Source organism: Sminthopsis crassicaudata, chromosome 6 (assembly GCF_048593235.1).
Source record: "Sminthopsis crassicaudata isolate SCR6 chromosome 6, ASM4859323v1, whole genome shotgun sequence".
Taxonomy (NCBI): domain Eukaryota; kingdom Metazoa; phylum Chordata; class Mammalia; order Dasyuromorphia; family Dasyuridae; genus Sminthopsis; species Sminthopsis crassicaudata.
The window spans coordinates 27419196-27440184 of NC_133622.1; positions in this window are offsets into that span (position 1 = coordinate 27419196).

The window sequence follows — 20989 nt, forward strand, 5'->3', positions numbered from 1 at the left end:
CTCAGTGGTGTGAATAAGAATCACTATTTACTTATCAGGTAACTGCTGTTAGCATTATTTTTCAGAAACTAGAACTTTCACAATCCAGTGATATTAAATGACTTTCAAGAAAGGAAAGGATTAATTATACAATTTTACTTCATGCTGAGATTGGAGATTTCACACAGCCATCCATGGAAAACTTTGGAGTAGCAATTAATTTCCACAGCAATTCTGTATTCCATATGTACTGAATCTTTCCCATTTAACAACCAAACTTTTAAAAGGGACAAGAATGATTAAAAAGTCATGCTTTATACTATATAAAGACCTCTGGAAATGTTTTTTTTGTTAAAAAAAGAATCAGAATTTTAGCATTCAAAGTGCTCTCAAAGCTCCCCCTAATATGTGTCTGAACATGAACTCTAATGCAGTCCTTAGCAAAAAGTCACCTCTGTTTGAAGGACAGGATGGAAACAAAAGTGTGCAGGATTCAGAGGCACAAGAACTGGGTATTCTATGGCTAGCTGTGTGATTTTAGACCCCATATTTCTTATCTGTAAAATGGGAAGGTTTGTTCAGATGGTCTCTATGACACCTGCCAATTCTCTGGTGAACCATCCTATCCAGGGTGGAATAAAGGGAAATATTCTTACTCAATCTTTCAAAGTAGTTATCATCCTTTGAGTTATCTGTTAGCCACTAAGGTTTCAAGGTAGCCACTGATTGGGACAATAATTCTCTACTGAATGATCAGATTTGTTCCCATAGGATGCCAGAAGCAGGCAGGAACCCCTCATCCCAGCACTGGGAGTTTACATACAAAATGGCATCAGAAACTGAAAATGGATGATTTCCTTTTGATAACATCAATAAAGCATCAAAAAGCATATTTTCTACAGTTTTCTAAAAACATGGGAATTAATTTGCTTTCTTAGTTTTAATTCCTGAATGTGATATCCCAGGTAGTAAGAGAACTGGTTCTATGATGTTATGCTGTTAGAAACCAGTACCTCAGATGAGGAAAGCCCTCAGACAGAATCCCATCCAATTCAAAACTAATCAGGAAGCCCCCTGATAGAATCCTTGACAATCCCCCGCTGGAGGAAACTGAGTCCCCAGGAGCCTCCAAAGAGATTTTCTCCACTCTGTAACATCTCTTATTATTAGAAAGTTTCTCTTACATCCCAGTGAAACCTCCTAATCTACAAGAGGTACTTTGTCCAAAGTTTTGTTCAAATCTAAATATATTCTGTATGCACCATTCCCCCTTCTCCACTAGTCTAATGATCCCATGCAAAAAGGAAAGTCTGAAATGATCTATTATGTTATAAAGCCTTTTGATCATGGACTTTCTCTCAAAATACACAATTCTCTTCTTAAGAATTAGCTTTATAATTCTTCTAGAAATATAATTCCATTTTATTATCCTGTAGTATGGAAACTATACTCTCTTATCTTTTAAAAATATCAGGGAAGGATTCTGGAAAAATGGCAGAGTAGGTTAGAAAAGTCTGAGCTCTCCAGATTTCCCCCACAAAGAGAACAAAATTATTCCTCAGGGAGAACACACCCAGGTGAGCTCCACAGAAACAGCAAGTGGGGAGCTCCTTAGCTAGCGGGGTGCGAGGGACTTTCAGCCAGAACTCCCTTCTTGGGGAGTCAGGTCTGAGTCCCCCTGCTGACAAGGAATGACAAGCCCAGCTGTGCTGCTGAGATAAGGAATCAGGACACCTGGAGTACAGAAGCAGGGTTGGCAGTGACACTGCTGGCAAAAGGGGGAACTTTGGGTGTGGGCTCCCAGGTCAGAGGGCAGAGCTAAAGTGAAGGCAGAGATACCAACCCTCCTCCCACCCCCAGTGCTTGAGGTGATTACACTAACAAGCTTTTATTTGTAAAAAAGAGCACACAGGGGGCGGAGCCAAGATGGCGGAGAGGAAACACACGACTCAGTGAACGTCCTCACTCCCTCACAACCAATTAGATAAATTAAGTCTCAGAATTAGCTCAGGACTGATAGATACCACAAGGACTGGAAGCACGACTTACCAGCTGAAGAGAATCTGGAGTTTCAACAGGAAAGGTCAGTTCTCAGGGGAGGAATAAGAAAGACCAGCACAGACGGTGGGGTAGGGGCACACTGCGCCCATTGCGCTGGGAGGGGCTCTGGGATCAGAGAAGCCACTGAGGTAAAGGAATCTGGCACAGGCTGTTAGCTCTTCTCTGCTAATTGTTTAGCAGTTCAGAAGAGAAAGCCAAAATATTTTAGGACTCAGATTGGATTTTCCCCGGACCCTGGGGGTGACTCAGGCACAGATCTCGGCACCAGGGGGTGTGGCCTCAGCTACCTCCTGAGAATAGTTAAGAGACTGACAAGTGGGTGGATACGGCCCAAGGCAACACACACTGCCTAGCTTAGCTGGAGGGAGTGGAACTCAGCTCCAGGAAGTCCCAGAGAAGCGGAACCTTTGAACTAGGGACCGCGGTTTCTGGCAGACACTTCCAGTTTGAGCGCAGGGGCTTCTTCCGTCACCTGCTGCAGACATCCACTCCCCACCCGGACACATAGGCTGGGCTTCTTGCTGTCTTCACTATTCTACGCCCTCGAAGCACAGTAGTGCTAATCACCTCTGAGGCACTCCCAGGGAGAGGGTGGGGAACTCTCTCCCAGAGCTCTCTCTTAGCTCAGGCTCAGGAGCCGCTGCATCCATCCCGTCTGGGAGGAAGCTGGTAAAGAAGTAAATAATTTCCTACCCCAGGGACAGACCCCAAAAGATTTTTTTTAAGTATGAGCAAAAAAGCTAGAAAAACTATAGATTCCTTCTATACAGAGAAAGAGCGGGTGTCCAACCCTGAGGAAGTTGACAGCAGAAAATCAGATAACAACCTAAAGGGGAACGATTCCTGTCCCCCATCACATAACTCTCTCCTAGAAGAAGCTCTTAAGAAATTGAGGGAGATCGAAGAAAAATGGGGGAAAGAAAGGGAAGTTATGATAGAGAATAATAATGTCCTGAAATTGGAGTTGGAAAAAATAAAGAATTCACAGGAGATGCAGGGAAACAAAATTAGTGAATTAGAAAAGGTTAAAAAAACACAGGAAAGTAGGATTTCTGAATTGGAAAAGATAAAAAGGTCTCAAGAAAATAGAATTTCTGAATTGGAAAAAGAAAATAATTCTCAAAAAAAAAAAATTAGGGAAATGGAAAAAAACTCAATAGAGCAAAATAATTCATTTAAAAACGAAATTGGGCATTTACAAAAAGAACTAAAAACTGTGAAAGAAGAAAATAACTCCTTAAAAGTCAGGATGGAACAAATAGAAATGAATGATTCACAGAGAACCCAAGAATCAGTCAAACAAAACAAAAAAAATGAGAAGCTGGAGAACAACGTCAAATACTTACTGGGAAAATCTATAGACCTGGAAAATAGATCTAGGAGAGATAATCTGCGGATTATTGGACTTCCAGAAAACTATGACCAAAAAAAGAGCCTAGATTCTATTTTACAGGAAATTATCAAAGAGAACTGTCCAGAGATAATAGAAACAGAAGGGAAAGTAGATGTGGAAAGAATTCATCGAACTCCTTCTGAAATAGACCCTAAAAAAAGAACACCACGGAATATTGTGGCTAAGCTGCAGAATTACCACACAAAGGAGAAAATCCTGCAAGCAGCTAGAAAAAAACAATTTAAATACCAAGGTGCCACAATAAGGGTCACCCAAGATCTGGCTGCCTCCACATTAAAAGATAGAAGGGCCTGGAACCTGATATTCCGAAAGGCAAAAGATCAAGGACTGCAACCAAGAATGAACTACCCAGCTAAGTTTAGCATCTTTTTCCATGGAAGAAGATGGTCATTCAATGAAACAGAGGAATTCTATATGTTTCTAAGAAAAAAACCAGACTTAAACAAAAAATTTGATCTACATCCACAAGACTGAAGAGAAACAGAAAAAGGTACACAGAACCCTTGAGAACTGTAACTTTGTTGTGGGTATATAAAAAATACTCAAGGATAATTTGATTTTACTGATATAAAAGAAAAAAAGGGGGGTGTGGTAAAGGGAAGGAGGTCGGTTCAGAAAAAGGGGAAGGAGTGATAAAAAGAGGGAAACTACATCCCAGGAAGAGACATAGAAAATACACCATATCTGAGGGAACTTAGTGAGGGGGAGAATCATTGTGTGAATCTTACTCTCATCAGAAGAGGCTCAAAGAGTAAATAATTAACATATTTGTTTTTCAGAGAATTTTCTCTCACCTCATTAAAAGGGGGGAGAGGAAAAGGGGAAAGGAAAAGGAGAATAAGTGAAGGGACTTGGAGGGAGGGGGGAGGGATCCTAAAAAAAAAAAAAAAAAAAAAGAGGGAGGGTTGCGCGTCACAAGGGGGGTCTGTAAATTAAATATCGGGGAGGGGGATCAGGGGGGTCAAGGGAAAAAAGTATAATCTGGGGATAATACGATGGCAGGAAATACAGAATTAGTAATTTTAACTGTAAATGTAAATGGGATGAACGATCCCATCAAACGGAGACGGATAGCAGATTGGATCAAAAAGCAGAACCCTACAATATGTTGTCTACAGGAAACACACTTAAAGCAGGGAGATACATACAGAGTAAAGGTAAAAGGTTGGAACAGAGCTTATTATGCTTCAGGTAAAGCCAAAAAAGCAGGGGTAGCTATCCTTATCTCAGATCAAGCAAAAGCAGAAGTAGATCTCGTTAAAAAAGATAAGGAAGGAAACTATATCCTGCTGAAAGGTAGCATAAATAATGAAGCCATATCAATACTAAACATATATGCACCAAGTGGTATAGCATCTAACTTTCTAAAGGAAAAGTTAAGAGAACTGCAAGAAGAAATAGACAGTAAAACTATAATAGTGGGAGATCTCAACCTTGCACTCTCAGATTTAGACAAATCAAACCACAAAACAAACAAGAAAGAAATTAAAAAAGTAAATAGAACATTAGAAAAACTAGGTATGATAGACCTTTGGAGAAAACTGAATGGCAATAGGAAGGAATATACTTTCTTCTCAGCAGTTCATGGATCCTATACAAAAATTGACCATATATTAGGACATAAAGATCTCAAAATTAAATGTAGGAAGGCAGAAATAATAAATGCCTTCTTCTCAGATCACAATGCAATAAAAGCTACATTCAGTAAAAAGTTAGGGGTAAATAGACCAAAAAGTAATTGGAAACTGAATAATCTCATCTTAAAGAATGACTGGGTGAAAGAGCAAATTATAGAAACAATTAACAATTTCACCCAAGATAATGATAATGATGAGACATCATATCAAAATCTTTGGGATGCAGCTAAAGCAGTAATAAGGGGAAATTTTATATCTTTAGAGGCTTATTTGAAGAAAATTGAGAAAGAGAAGATTAACGAATTGGGCTTACAACTTAAAAGGCTAGAAAAAGACCAAATTATAAACCCCCAACCAAAAATTAAACTCGAAATACAAAAATTAAAAGGAGAAATCAATAAAATTGAAAGTAAAAAAACTATTGAATTAATAAATAAAACCAAGAGTTGGTTTTATGAAAAAGCCAATAAAATAGATAAACCTTTGGTAAATTTGATCAAAAAAAAGAAAGAGGAAAATCAAATTGATAGTCTTACAAATGAAAAGGGGGATCTTTCCACCAATGAAGAGGAAATTAGAGAAATAATAAGGAGTTACTTTGCCCAACTTTATGCCAATAAATTTGATAACTTAAGTGAAATGGATGACTTTCTCCAAAAATATAGGCTCCCTAGATTAACAGAGGAGGAGATAAATTGCTTAAATAGTCCCATTTCAGAAAAAGAAATAGAACAAGCTATTAATCAACTCCCCAGGAAAAAATCCCCAGGGCCAGATGGATTCACATGTGAATTCTACCAAACATTTAAAGAACAATTAGCCCCAATGTTATATAAATTATTTGAAAAAATAGGGGATGAAGGAGTCCTACCAAACTCCTTTTATGACACAGACATGGTACTGATACCTAAACCTGGTAGATCGAAAACTGAGAAAGAAAATTATAGACCAATCTCCTTAATGAATATTGATGCTAAAATCTTAAATAAGATATTAGCAAAAAGACTTCAGAAAATCATCTCCAAGATAATACACTATGATCAAGTAGGATTTATTCCAGGAATGCAGGGCTGGTTTAATATTAGGAAAACTATTAATATAATTGACCATATTAATAATCAAATTAATAAGAACCATATGATCATCTCAATAGATGCAGAAAAAGCATTTGACAAAATCCAACATCCATTCCTACTAAAAACTCTTGAGAGTATAGGAATAAATGGATTATTCCTTAGAATAATCAGGAGTATATATTTAAGACCGTCAGTAAGCATAATATGCAATAGAAATAAACTGCAACCTTTCCCAGTAAGATCAGGAGTGAAACAAGGTTGCCCACTATCACCATTACTATTCAATATAGTACTAGAAACGCTAGCCTCGGCAATAAGAGCCGAGAAAGAGATTCAAGGAATTAGAGTAGGAAATGAGGAAATCAAACTATCACTTTTTGCAGATGACATGATGGTATACTTAGAGAACCCCAAAGACTCTGCTAAAAAGCTACTAGAAATAATTCAAAATTTCAGCAAAGTGGCAGGATACAAAATAAATCCACATAAATCCTCGGCATTTTTATATATCACTAACAAAATGCAACAGCAAGAGATACAAAGAGAAATTCCATTCCAAACAAATGTTGAGAGTATAAAATATTTGGGAATCCATCTACCAAAGGAGAGTCAGGAATTATATGAGAAAAATTACAAAACACTTGCCACAAAAATAAAATCAGATTTAAATAATTGGAAAGACATTCAGTGCTCTTGGATAGGCCGAGCGAATATAATAAAGATGACAATACTCCCCAAACTAATCTATTTATTTAGTGCTATACCAATCAGACTCCCAAGAAACTATTTTAATGACCTAGAAAAAATAACAACAAAATTCATATGGAAGAATAAAAGGTCGAGAATTGCAAGGGAACTAATGAAAAAAAGGGAGGGGGGGTAAATTGGAAAAATGAATACAAGGGATAATGTTATAAAATATATATATATATATATAATAAAAAAAAATGCTCAAAGAAAAAAAAATAGATAAAAAAAAAAAAAAAGAGCACACAAAGGAGGAAAAACCCCTACAGAAAATGACTATGGGAAGAGGGAATATTGGGGTTCATCTTCAGAAAAGGATGCTAAAGTAAGAAAAACCCTTTCTACCCCAAAGAGTTGTGTGAAATGTCTCCCTGCCCAGAGAGAATTTATAGAAGAACTCAAAAAAGAATTTGAAAATCAAATGAGAGACTTTGAAGGAAAAAAAAATCTGAGGAAAAAAAACAAGGTTAGGAATAGCCAAGCAAAAAGAAAAACAGATCCGGAGTCCTGAGGAAGAAAATGACTCTGAACATTACAACTGGGCAAAGGGAAGCCAGTAAAGTTATAAGAGAAAAAGAAATAATAAATCACAATTGAAAGAATGAAAAAATAGAAGAGAATCTCATATGGAAAATAATAGATCTGGAGATCAGATCAAGAAGAGAAAACTGTACCTGAAACCTGTGACCTTGATACAACAATACAAGAAATAATGAAAGAAAATTGTTCTGAAGTGATAGAACAAGAGGGGAAAATAGAATAGAAAAAAATCCGTTCATTATCACCTGAAAGAGATCCTACAAGAAAAACCATCAATGCTAAATTTTGAAATCCCCAGATGAGAGAATATTTTAAAAGCATGGAAAAGAAGAATAAAAACACAAGTCAAATATGCTGGAGCAAGAATTGGAATTGTACAAAACCTATCAGTGGCTACAATAAAAGATCACAGATCTTGGAATATATTATATCAACAATCAAAAGAATTAGGATTATAGCCAAAAATATTATATTTAGCAAAATTAAGTATAACATTGAATGAAAAATATGGACATTCAAGGAACTGTCAGCTTTTCAGTATTTTACCACAAACAAACTTGAACTCAATAGAAATTTCAACATATAAGAGTCAAGATTAAAGACTAATTTCAAATATTCAATAAAGACAAACTATTTTACACATGGAATTGTAAACCATAGGTCTAAGATTGTCATTAGTAATTCGGTAAACCAAATGAAAGAATGAAATAGAACTGGGTATGACATGATTCTAAAAAGCAAAACCATGTAGGAAAAGGTAAAAAAATTAATTATGCTATATGAATTATTTATAACAATGAGATGCAGGAGCAAGAACAGACACAGATGGGAGAGGAGAGCTGGTAGTCATGAATTCCTACTCACATCAGGAATCGGTTATGAATTAAAGAAGGGAAAAATACATAAACACACAGACATATAGAGATCTATTGATCTATTATCAGTCTATACCGAAAAGTGTATAACATGCTTTAAAATCTATAAAGAAATAAGTAGGGAAGAAAACAGAATAAGGTAGGTTTAGAAGGGTGTGTAGATTAATGAAAGATAAAGAGGAAGAGAAAAGGGTAAGGAGAGAAGATGAGGGAAGACAGGAAGAGTTAGCAGGGATAGGAAACAAAAGATGTGCATAAACACAATAACAATGATCAGGAGTAATATTTATTAGGAAAAAAAAGTAGCTGTAGTAACCATTGATCTCAAAGTCAAAGTTTTAAAAAAATCAATCAAAAGAGAAATCTACATTATATGTCAGTCATGTTAACACAGTTTTAGATGTTTCTATATATGAACATGTATGTAAATAAATGCCCATTATGTGCATGTATATATGTAGGAGTATATTGTGTGAAAGTGTGTGTGTGGATGGGTGTGTAGGTGTGGGTGTGGGCGTGGGTGTGTAGGCATGTAGTCATAATCACATGCTTAATTGTAGCCCACTTTTGGTGGCAGGAAAGAGGGAAAAAAAGATAAAGTAACAAAAGAAAACCCACAAGGAAGCAAAGGATACATGGACAATTCTAAATGCAACATCTTCTATTATTAGATAGTCTTTCTTAAAAACGGATATTGTTTAGTATTTTGACTTTTCTATGTTCCTCTGTATATAACTTTTTTTCTTTTTCTGTCTTTTTTTTCACTTTGTAGTTTGCTTTTTCCATTTTGTACTTGTTTTAAATAAATACATATATTTAAAAATAAAAAAGGACAATTCATATTTTACCCATCCCAATCTTTCATGCCCCACAATTTTTCAGAGCTCTTATGGTGACATGACATCATTAATTTCTAAAATTATTTTCACTCCAGTCTATTTGTCTAGGCTCTTTATGCTTTATTCTTTTTAAATAATCTATGATAAAACCACATCAACTTTCTTGTTGCTCTTTCCATACAATATTCCATTTCCCATATCATGATTTTGCATGGCCATTCCCTGTCCCTCATACTGTGCTCTTTCCTCATAACTAGCTTTAAAGGTTCCTAAAATTTCTTCAGTTCAGCTGAAGTACCATCTTCTACATAAGATCTTTTCTGATTGTTCCGGCCTGCAAGGGTCCTTCCAACCCATCCCCACATTCAATTATTCTTATATTTAATTCATAAATATAGAAATATATAGGAGCAAAATAAATGGTTTAGCTTTATTGTCTCTTTTTCACTATCATCATTTTATCCATTCTGTGCCATCCTTTTTCTGCTGATTGTCTTCCTAACACCAACACATGAGAACATTTGTTTTTGGTGGTTTTCATATTTCTTAGCAATTTCAGCATGACCTGAACTTTAGTGTTTCAGAGAATATTCTTATAGGACCATGCAATTTTTAAAGTTCATCTTCCATTTCATTTTCTTGTTGATCAATCCTATATATATACTCAGATCTTCCTCCTCAAAACAACTCTATGTTTTCTTTCTTATCTGATTTTTTTTTTACTGTGATTCTAGAATTTTGTCCTTGAGATTTTCATGTTTTTCTGAACTGACTTACCTTATACAGAATATTAGGTACTACTCTTTAAAGTTCATGTTCAATTTCTTTGTTTTTAACAGCATTTTTAATGGCATTGGGATGGAGGGAAGTGGAAAAATGATTTGGAAGAGACATAACCTTGCTTTACTATATAGTAACTCCTTGATTAGGATATAATTATTAGGATCCCAACTGGCTAAACTTTAATGTAGAAATAGAAACAATTTTTAACATAAAAGAATTCCTACTAATAGGTTGAAATTTGAATACTTTTCTTGGGGTCATTTGAATTGAATCCAGTACTATAAAAGCTTCCTAGCTCAGCAAATAAGAATAGAACTTTGAAAGAGGGAAACCCTGCTTCTGACTCCTGATTACTGGGAAGAAAGAATGAACTCTGAGAGTCCCCAGAGAAAAAAAGAGCTCAACAGACTTACTGGGTAACCTGAGTATGTCTGCATTTTATCTTTCTTCCCATCTAGTTAGGTCATGTATACTCACTGCCTTCTCTTTATTGTCTCTCTGCCCTTCTATATACTTAATGAAAACTGGACACAACAATTGCATTCTAATCTCTACGGCAGATCTGAATTAGGGAGATTAAATACTTCTAACAAGAGAAAATATCCTCTTTAATCCACTCACATTCCTATTAACCATTTGTTCTTTTAAGATCTACCAATCTGTTGTTCTTGCCTAACAGCAACAAGAAACCCTATTCTGTGTTATATTTGGTCTTTGCTTTGTGATATCCATAATGAGATTGAGTAAAATGCCTTCCACAAAAATAATTAGAACTGGTTTGTCAGCATTTGTTGTAGGGGATGAAGAAGCTGAGAAAACTCTGGTAAGGACTAGATCAGATTTTTCAAGTCAAGTCTTTTATTCAATAAAGTTGATGAGTAATTTAATGTGTAATCTCCAAATGATGGAGATGAAGTATTTTCCTATATGAAGATAACTTATATTATTATTATTATTATTATTACTCCCAATGACAAGGTACCATACATTTAATCCTCATAATAATCATAAGATGGTAGTGTATGGAGGATAGAGAATCAACCAAAATATTCAGAAGTTCAGGCTTTGCCATTACTGGATGTATTATCCTACAAACAATTAGCCTCTTAATGACATGGACAATCCTCTAAGACTACGTTGTAGAGAAGATGTCTTTTTGCTTGAAAAGACTTGGACAAAAAAATCATCTTGTTGGGTACATATAGAAGATGCTTATTTCCACCATAGAAGCAATGAAATAAAACTGCAGATCAACCAAGAAGCATAAATTATGTGCCCATTATATTCCATTCACTTCTAGATATGGAGGATATGGTGGTAGAAATAAAATGATTCCTGTTCTCAAAGAGTTTGCAATCCATCAAGGGAAACAAAATCCATACATATAAGTATAAACAAAATAAATGCTCTATATGATATAGTGGTCATATTATGCTGTGGTCATATATAATATGGCATAGTAAATGGCAATAAAATCTACACATAAAAGTATATACAAAATAAATAATCTATGTTACACAGTGAATTACAAATTGGCATGGTATATAGTAATATATACATAGAGCATATATATATATATATATATGTGTGTGTGTGTGTGCGCGTATATATATCTATATCTATATCTATCTATATATCTATCTATATCTATCTATACGTATATATGTATATCTATATATCTATATATCTATATATAGATATATATATATAATGTATGTATGTCATAGAGTAAGAGCCAGAATTTTAACCTAAACCTGCTAATTCTTGACTCATTCCTCTTTCTACTACAATATACCATCATTCAGGACAACAACAAAAATAAAATTGCAAGTAACATATAGTACTTTTAAAGTTTGTTGATCCATATTTAGATATATCTTTGCCAATCATGCTGACATTTAACCCAACTCAGCTTTTGAATCTCTAGACTATTTTCTTCCCTCTCTTTCTCCCTCCCCTCATCTCTAGCTTTTCAACTATCTTTTATGTGGTGTCTTCTCCCATTAGAATATATAAGCTTCTTAACAGCAAGAACATTTTTTCCTTTTATTATGTTGGTATTCCCAACACTAAGCACTATGCCTCATATATAGTAAGTTTTTACTAAATGCTTCATCTAATCTAATCTTGGTTTAATCCTGTAAAGTTGCAGAAAGCAACATCTGTTCCTTGAATTATGATAATTATATCTTTGAAAGTATCTGTGCTTATTGTTGGTATTTGAAAACACCAATGATTTCAAAGACCACCACATTACCACTTCTAGGCTACTACACAAAAGAGATCAAAGCAAAAGGGCTTATATGTACACAAATATTTATAACAGCTCTTTTTCTGTTGACAAAAAAATTCCCACTGAAACAAAGATGATATTCATCAATTGAGGAGTAACTGTACAAATTGTGGTATATAAAAATAATGAAATGTCAATATATTCCAAAAAATGAAAAAAAAGAGAATTTTAGAAACATGAAAAAGCTGTTATAAATTGATGTAGAGTGAATTAAACATAACATATGCTATAACATCAATATTATAAAATAATAAAGACATTATAGGAATAACTATAAAATATAATTATTAAATATTAATAATGAAGATTTTAATAAACTTATTAATGAAATAAGGAGGCTCAGAAGTATAATAATAATACTGTAAAGTCAGGCAACTTTTAAACTTGCAAGAATCTGGATCATCACAATGAGCATACATGACCACAAAATACCAATGAGGAAGTATGTCACCTACCACTGAAGAGACAGCTGAAACATATGGTTTATATATAATTATAATACATAATAACATATGATGTTATGTTATTTGATATATTACATAATATAATCTATATCATCATGTATAACATCATATTATTATATATAAATAAATATACACATATACACACACATATATATATGTATATATTATACAATATATATATGAAACATGTCTGGGTCTCTCATCTTCCTGAATGCTTCTGTTATGTCTATAGTTATATATGATAAAATCACCAAAATTTTCCTGAAAAGATAGACTCATAGAATTATATGACAGCATAAGAGACCTGAGAGATTGTTTGGTCTAAACCATTTCATTTCACAGATGAGAAAAGCTGAAGTTTAGAGGTTAAGGGAATGAGTCCCATAGTGAAAATATAACAGAGTTGCACTAACAATGGACCTTCTTCTAGTTCAGTATTCTTTCTGAAGATCTTTCACGTGGTTTTGTAATGCCAGTGAGTGGTTTATTTCTGTCTGCAAATATAATTAGCCAGACAATTTTCTAATAGATTTTTGATGAACCAAACTTGTGCTGCTTAAGTCCTCCAGACCAGACCCCATGTAATTAGATTAGATGTTTGTCCTACTTTAACAAATTCTTGAAAATTATGATTAGTGGCTCTTATTCATCATCAGGACCTCAAAGCAATTAATCATTCAAGGTTCCTAGTACAGGCTCATATTCTTATACCCTAGTTGGTTTCTCCAATGAATCTCATTTTTATGTGGCAAAATTGCTTTCAATTTCCTAAGGCTGTCATTAATTCTGGAAAATAACACTACTGTCTTTATTTTTTATGGTATGGATAATTAGTAATTCTAATTTAGTAAATACTACTTTTTGTTAACTCTATAATATATGAGGTCAATATTATAATTGAGATTTTTCTACATTTTAGATTAAAAAATATTCTTTCCCTTTTTTATTCCAACTTGTACAGGTAGTGATTGCAATCTACTCCCTGCCACACTGGTTGATCCCAGAGTAGAATACTTGACACAGAATGGCCATACCAACAAGGATTATTGATTGATTGATGCATGAATGAATGATAGGATAAGGAGGTAATAAAACATTAGATGATAAGGAAATATCAGAATGTATCTGGACCTTGAAAAAACAGGAAAACAGGAAACACTTAGAAAAAAATACACAGGAAGATGCAAAACATCATAAAAATGTAATTATTTAGGCTGTTGGAGAAAATACTTCAGTTTGATGAAGTGGTTTAAATGATCACAAAATGAGGTTTATCTGAGAAGACTTTGTATAGAAAGTTCATAATAAACATCGCTTTGAAGAGGAAAAGAATGAAGAGAATGTAACCAAATAAGCTACAAAGGATATATGAAGATACTATCTGTATCCAGAGAAAGAACTAATATATAGAAATATATATGGAGTGATCTTATACATACATACACGTCTAAGGCTAGCCATCTTTATGGTGGTGAAAGGAAAGGAAGAAAAAAAGAAATTTACATGATAATTTTATTATATATTTAAAAGGGATAACAAATTATACATAATAGAATTACAGTTTCATATGCAACTTTTAAAAATTATACTGTTACAGAAATATTTGCTTTATTCCATAAAATAGAAATTAAATTATTTTTAAGAGAGAGAATATAATAATGTAGTCTCAAGAAGTGGAGTATGCAAAATTGTTCAGAAGGAGGAATGAAGGGGTTCATGCAAATGATATTGAATCCTTACTTATTTGAGTATGTACAAGTTTGGGGAATCATAAAGCATGAGCATACTTCAAGGAGAAAATGGCACTTAGTGGAAAATCTTACCGTTAATGTTTATAACCTAGACTTAAAAAAATCAGTTGAGAGGAAACAAAGGTATCATAATTAGTCTTATTATTCTATATATGAATAGATTCTTAAAGTTGAAAGAGATCATCATTATCTTGTCAAACACTGAATGAAATTATTTGGTGTACTTGAACACTTTTAGATTTGTAGAATACAGTCTCACAAGAAAACTAACCTTATTTCTAAACAATTTGTGGAAAATCCTTCTGATGTTAAGTTCAAATCTTTTCCCCTCTAACTTAAATACATTACTCTAGTTCTGCAATCAGAAGCTTTACAGGAGAAATACAATATCTCTTCTGCATAATAATAGCTCTTTATATTTTTAGAGTTAAAAAGTATTCCTTAGGTTCTCCCCCCCCCCCATTTTGAGGCTAAAAATCTCCAATGGTTTTAACCATTTTTCATATAACTTGTTTACAGACTCAATGCTATCCTAGTTGTTTTTCCATGGCTATATTTCAAATTGTTCATGTTCCTCAAAATTTCTTACTCAGAACTAAATGCAACATGCCAGGAATGGTTTGACCAATGCAACCCCAAAATTCTCACAATTATTTTCAGAATTTCATAAAATAAACTGATTTTTAATAATGCTATTTTATTTCCTTTATATTGGTAAATAAAACACAATTACTTTAAGATATATAGTGACTGAATTTGAAATGCTTTCCAAAGGCTCACAAACAATAAACATTCACTTTTATTTTTGACTGTTAATATGTTTTGTTTAAATGTTCCTTGTAGAAAAATAGAAATTTTGTATTCACATTTCCTGGGCTGTCACCAATGCCTCAAAATGGCCTGGAGATTATTTCAGTTATGCACGTGTTGATTTGTTTTGCTTAATTTTTTAGTTTATTTCAAGAGATACATGCCGTGTGAGAGCTGAGTTTTTAGTGGATAGCAATGGGAATAACAAAGGAAACACAAACGGGAAGATTATCAACAAAACATTTAAAAATACAAAGAAGAAAACAAAGAGAAGTCCAAGAAAGGATAAAAAACAAACTTGGGACTTTTGTAATTATCTTAAAAAACAAACTGTGCTAACATTTTATTGCTACCTATGCTTTTTTGTTCTTTGTGTATCAAAATATTTGTTTATTTTGGTATTTAATTTCATAATAGAAACTACTTCAGAAGAATAGAGGGAAGAAACAAAAGATTAATTTTTTGATATTAATTTTTTAAAAAAATTTTTATGAAACATCATCATGTCCAACTAAGTGAGTCCTGAGGGGAAAATAATCAGATCTAAACATGGAGAAGACAACATTTTGTCAGATGCCAAAATAGCCCCTGGTAAAAAATGTCTAGAGATGATTATATATTCTACAAATTTAGTTAGCCCTGATATTTAGTCTCTTCAATTTCAGTGTCAAGACCTTTATGAGAATAATATAAGGAAGAAATCAACTTATAAGATATCACATTGGAATTAGTATTGGATGGCTATAGATTATTAAATAAAAGTCATATTCCTACTAAGGATTTCAGTGTTACATTTTTGTGTTCCTTTTTCATGTGAACACTAAAGTAAGGATGCACAATAATTAGTAATTAATATTCATCAACTTGAATAATGCTTCTCAACATAATGGTGATTAGTCTGAGATATTTATAGAACTATGAATATCTTTTTAGAGAAATATATTTTCATTAGAATTATGTCATGTTTCATAGTTAATTTGTATATCAATTCCTTTGTAATGATAATAAAATGCTATTTTCAAAAAACTCCTTATCTCAAATATATTGGACATATTCTTTCACACAATTTGCATGAAACTGACTGAATCATACTGAATAGATTATACCAACAAGCCTGGATTATATATAGATATTTATCACTGAACTATTTTGTTCTTTTCATGTTATCAATCATACATTCAATGAGGATTTAGAAGATGAATAACAATGTTTCTGCCTTCATTCTATCTGTAATTTTACTGAGAAGAAAAGGAGTACATGATACAAACAATGTGCACAAGAAATTATAATAAATTACTATGTATAAGCTCTCTTTTCATATGCATATGTGCATGAAATGTATATGTTATATGTATGTATACCTATATACATATTAGATACGTACATACATATATGTGTATATGTATGTATAATCTCATAGAGATATGGATTAGGCTTGTGATTTTATCCATGCAGGGATCTCACTAATGAGGGATCCTCCTCTACCAACACTGGGCAACATTTTCCTGCAACTTACTGTCTTAGAAAGATATCTTAGAGGTAATGTAAGAGTGAAGAGCATTTCTGACCTTACCTAAATTGGTCCCTAGATCACAGATAGGCAGTTCATTGTCAGCCCCAGACAATTGCCATGGAGTGTAAAAAAGTACAGAACAACAAAACTACCCTTCATATAACACTTTCAGAACACCACCTTCCTCATTTGAATACATGGTGTTCTCAAGATCATGACAGCAGTGCAACTACAACTTCCTCTTTTCTTTTGTCTCCCATAAGGAAGATTACTGAAGATTAGAATAGTCAGAGAAGGTTACATGATGAAGGAGAGGCTTGATCTCAATGTGAGATCTATGTGGGATCTTGGATCGGATAGGGTGGTAAGTTGGTATGAGACCATTTTGGATGTGTCCAAATGATAGGACAAAGTCAAGCCTCCCATTACCTTGGTAGCTACCTTAGTATCTTTAAAATATCTTCATAGAGAAGAGACAAAATGTCAGAAATAGAACAATACAAGTGCCACTAAAATTATTTCTGAAAATAATTAGTCATTTTCATAGCCCCAGACCTTTTTGAAACAATGAACCCTTGCCAGGTAAAGAGACTATCAAGCAGTATCAGAAACCCAAGGAAGGAAACCAAAGATATGTTGTGTGAAGTGCTTCTCTGTGGATCAGTGCACCACAGAGAAATTTCTCCTTGAGAAGAAAAAAACAAGCAAGCAAATGCTTTGTCATTGTTGTTGCTGTTGTTGAGTCATTTTAGCTTTGTCTGACTCTTTATAACCCCTTTCAGGATTTTCTTGGCAAAGATCCTGGAGTGGTTTTCTATCTCCTTCTCCTGGTTATTTTGCAGATAAGGAAACTGAGGCAAATAGGATTAAGTGGCTTATTCAGAGTCACACAACTAATAAGTGTTAGAAGCCTGGTTTGAACTCAGGAAGGTAAATCTCCCTAACCCTAGGCTTGGCTGGCATTCTATGGCATCATTTAATTATCCATCCCAGGTACTTAACTAAATCTTATTCTGGTTCTGTTAACTATTCAGATACTGGAAAAGAACAGCAATAGGGGAGCCTAATTAAATTTAATAGTTTTAGTAATAATACTTCAGATTCCTTAGATGTTGCTAGGAAGGGGGAACCCCCTGTAGTGGTAGCAGAGCACTTCACATTTGAATGACTTGCGTACAGACTAAACTAGCCAGTTACTCAACTTTGTCATAACCACTGTCCAGGGTGCTGAAGATTCCCCAATTTCCAGCAGTACTGGTTCCTTGTCTTATAAGACTCCTCTTTCTGAAGTCTCAATCCTTTAGATAAAAGGAAACAGAAAAGGAATTACTCTCTCATATTGTCACTGGATTACTGCCTTCTTTTTGAGTCCAATGTCCCTACCACCCCGCTAATTGACTGCCATATCTCATGGAACCTATTCCATAGTTAAAGGTCTTTATCAAACATCTCAGTGCACCTGTGCTCAGCAATCTCTAAAAATACTCCCATTTTGACTTTCTCTTAGAAGAATTGATTAGTGCTAAAATACACTCTATAATATCTGCTTTATTTGAATTTTCATGGATTTCTTAGGTAGAATGAATTGATGTCCATAAATCTTTGTTTCCTGCTTCTTTTTTAAAACTAGGATAGCTGCTTAAGTTTTCATACTAAATATTACATGCCTTTTTAAATTTAAAAGCATGCTTTCCTTTCTTTCATATCCCCCTGGAAAATAAAATCAAAACCATCAAAACAAATGCACATAATAAAGCAAAAACAATCTCCACATCAATCAGATTCAAAAATATGACTCTTATTCTGCATGTTTACATCTCTCACAACAGGTATTGGATAGTATTCTTCAATAATGGTGCTCTGGAATCATGATTGGTCATTACTTTGATCAATTCTTAAATCTTTTAAAATTATTTATTTTTGCAATGTTGTTGTAAGGGATAATTATTCTCTTGGTTCTTTTCATTTTGCTTTGTATCAGTCTGTACAAGAGTTTTCTGAAAATGCCCACTTTATTTTTTCTTAGAGCACAAAAATATTCCATTATATTCATATTCCATGATTTGTTTAGTCCTTCACAGGCATGAATCTAAATGTCTTGGATTAGCTGCAGTTTCTCCTCATATTTATAACCAGTCTTCTTTGGACTAGATGGCTCATAATTCTTAAAAATATTGGTAAACTTCCCCACCTAGGGTTTCCTTGATTTCATACTCTAGCTGATACAGTAAAGTCATAGAAAAAATTAAACCTCAGTTTCTCAAAGATTGTGTTAACAACATATTGTGTTCTGTTCCTGTCCCATCCAAATCTCTAGTATCATACATGAAATCCCAACTTAGTCATACTGTCTAAAACCCTGCCAATTATATATTTTAAAGTGCAATGTTCCTAGAAGAATAAAGGACACAGTTGCCAGTTATTCATATTTTTATATGAATTACTTCCTATTAAGTAAAAGAAATGATAACCTCTTAAATATTATGGAGAATCAATATGATTTGTCAAGTATGAAAGTTGAACTCTTACTGGACTTCCATACAACACTAATACTTCTCAAGAGTTTTTCCTCCCTCTCTTTTTTCTCTTTCTTTCCATGCTTAAATACTTCATACTAAGTACAAAATTCCAGGAACACTATGAGAGTCTGGGGAAATGATATGAACCCCTTGCCCATCCCCAATACATTTCTAGATGAGAGGGACAAAGAGAAAAGTAATGGAAAGGAGTAATTGTGGTCACCTATACAGTTAACTGCTTATGTAAATTTACTTTTCAAAGGCTTTATTGGGTCATTTTCTCTCACACTTCTATTCCTAATTGAGCCCCAAATGAAACAAATTGCAGAAAATTTCAGTTCCACAATTGTTAGGATTCTTATAAGGTACTTCTGTACTTAGTTCACACCATTAAAGGAGTTCGAACCTTTAAAGGAGTTTGCTCATTGGTCCACACATTAGATTCACACCTTTAAAAGAGCATACTTTTAAGGAGCTCCCATAAGCCCAGGGAGTACCCACAAGCCCATTCTTTGGGAGGATATAAAAAGCAGGATTCACAGCCAGGATTGAGTCAAGGAGAGAACTTCCCAGGAGAACTTTAGGGGATTTCAGAGCAAAGGACTTTGGGAGATTCACAACTAGGACTGATTTCTGGGAAACCCACAATCCCATACTCTTTGAGGCAGAGTAAGATTTCATTCCAAATGTTTGTGCTGGCTGGAGACATTCAGACAAGAGCTCTTAGGAACCAAAGAGAGAGAGGCCTCTAAGAAAGCTAGCCGAGCCTCAAGTGAAGAAGACAAGGCTTGAAGGAGAAACTAAAGGATCTGGAGATAAGATTTGGAAAGAGACAGTAAAGGAGTTAAAGTCTTTTAACTTTAAAGACTTTAACTCCTGGCTGCATTTTGGGATTATTGAACTGAACTGAAACTAAGGCTGCCTCTAGAAGCTCCCCAAGAAATCCTACTCCCAGAGAATGATAACATTTTAGAGAAATAGAACACCACACACAGTAAATAGTAATGTCATTCCTTTTCCTTCAGTACCATATCTTAAAACTACCACACTAGGTGGTATAGCACAAGGCTTTTTAAACTTTTATATATAGGTACACAAATCAAACATTTACTGATAAATAATTATAATTTCATGACCCCCACATTCAGTTATATGATATGGGGCCATGACCCACAATTTAAGAAGCTTGGTTATAAGAGAGTGCTGGGTCTAAAGTAAGGGGTTTACCTTCCTGAATTCAAGTGTCTCCTCAGACACTTACCAGCTAAATGACCCTGGGCAAGTCACCTAACTCTCTTTGTCTCAATTTCCTCAGCTGTAGAATGAGCTGGAGAGGGAAATGGCAAACCACTCTAGTATCTTTACCAAGAAAACCCCAAAGAGTTTCACAAAGAACTGAGAACTGAACATGGATGAAAAACGACTGAAATGAAATAGTTTAAATGGTAGTATCAATACCCATTAAGAATCTTCATCTTTTCCTTTTTCTCCTATGTGTTTCCATGTACCATATAGCCATGGGACCATAGGAGAATCCTCTGGTAATCTATTGTATAGGTACAATGTATACCCCCTGTTACTTCCTGATTCTCTAGCATCCCATTATATCTAGCTATGATAATCTTTGGTTACAAGCAGATCTAAATGGAATGCACATTTGAAAGGTTGGGAGTGCATTAAAGAAAAAA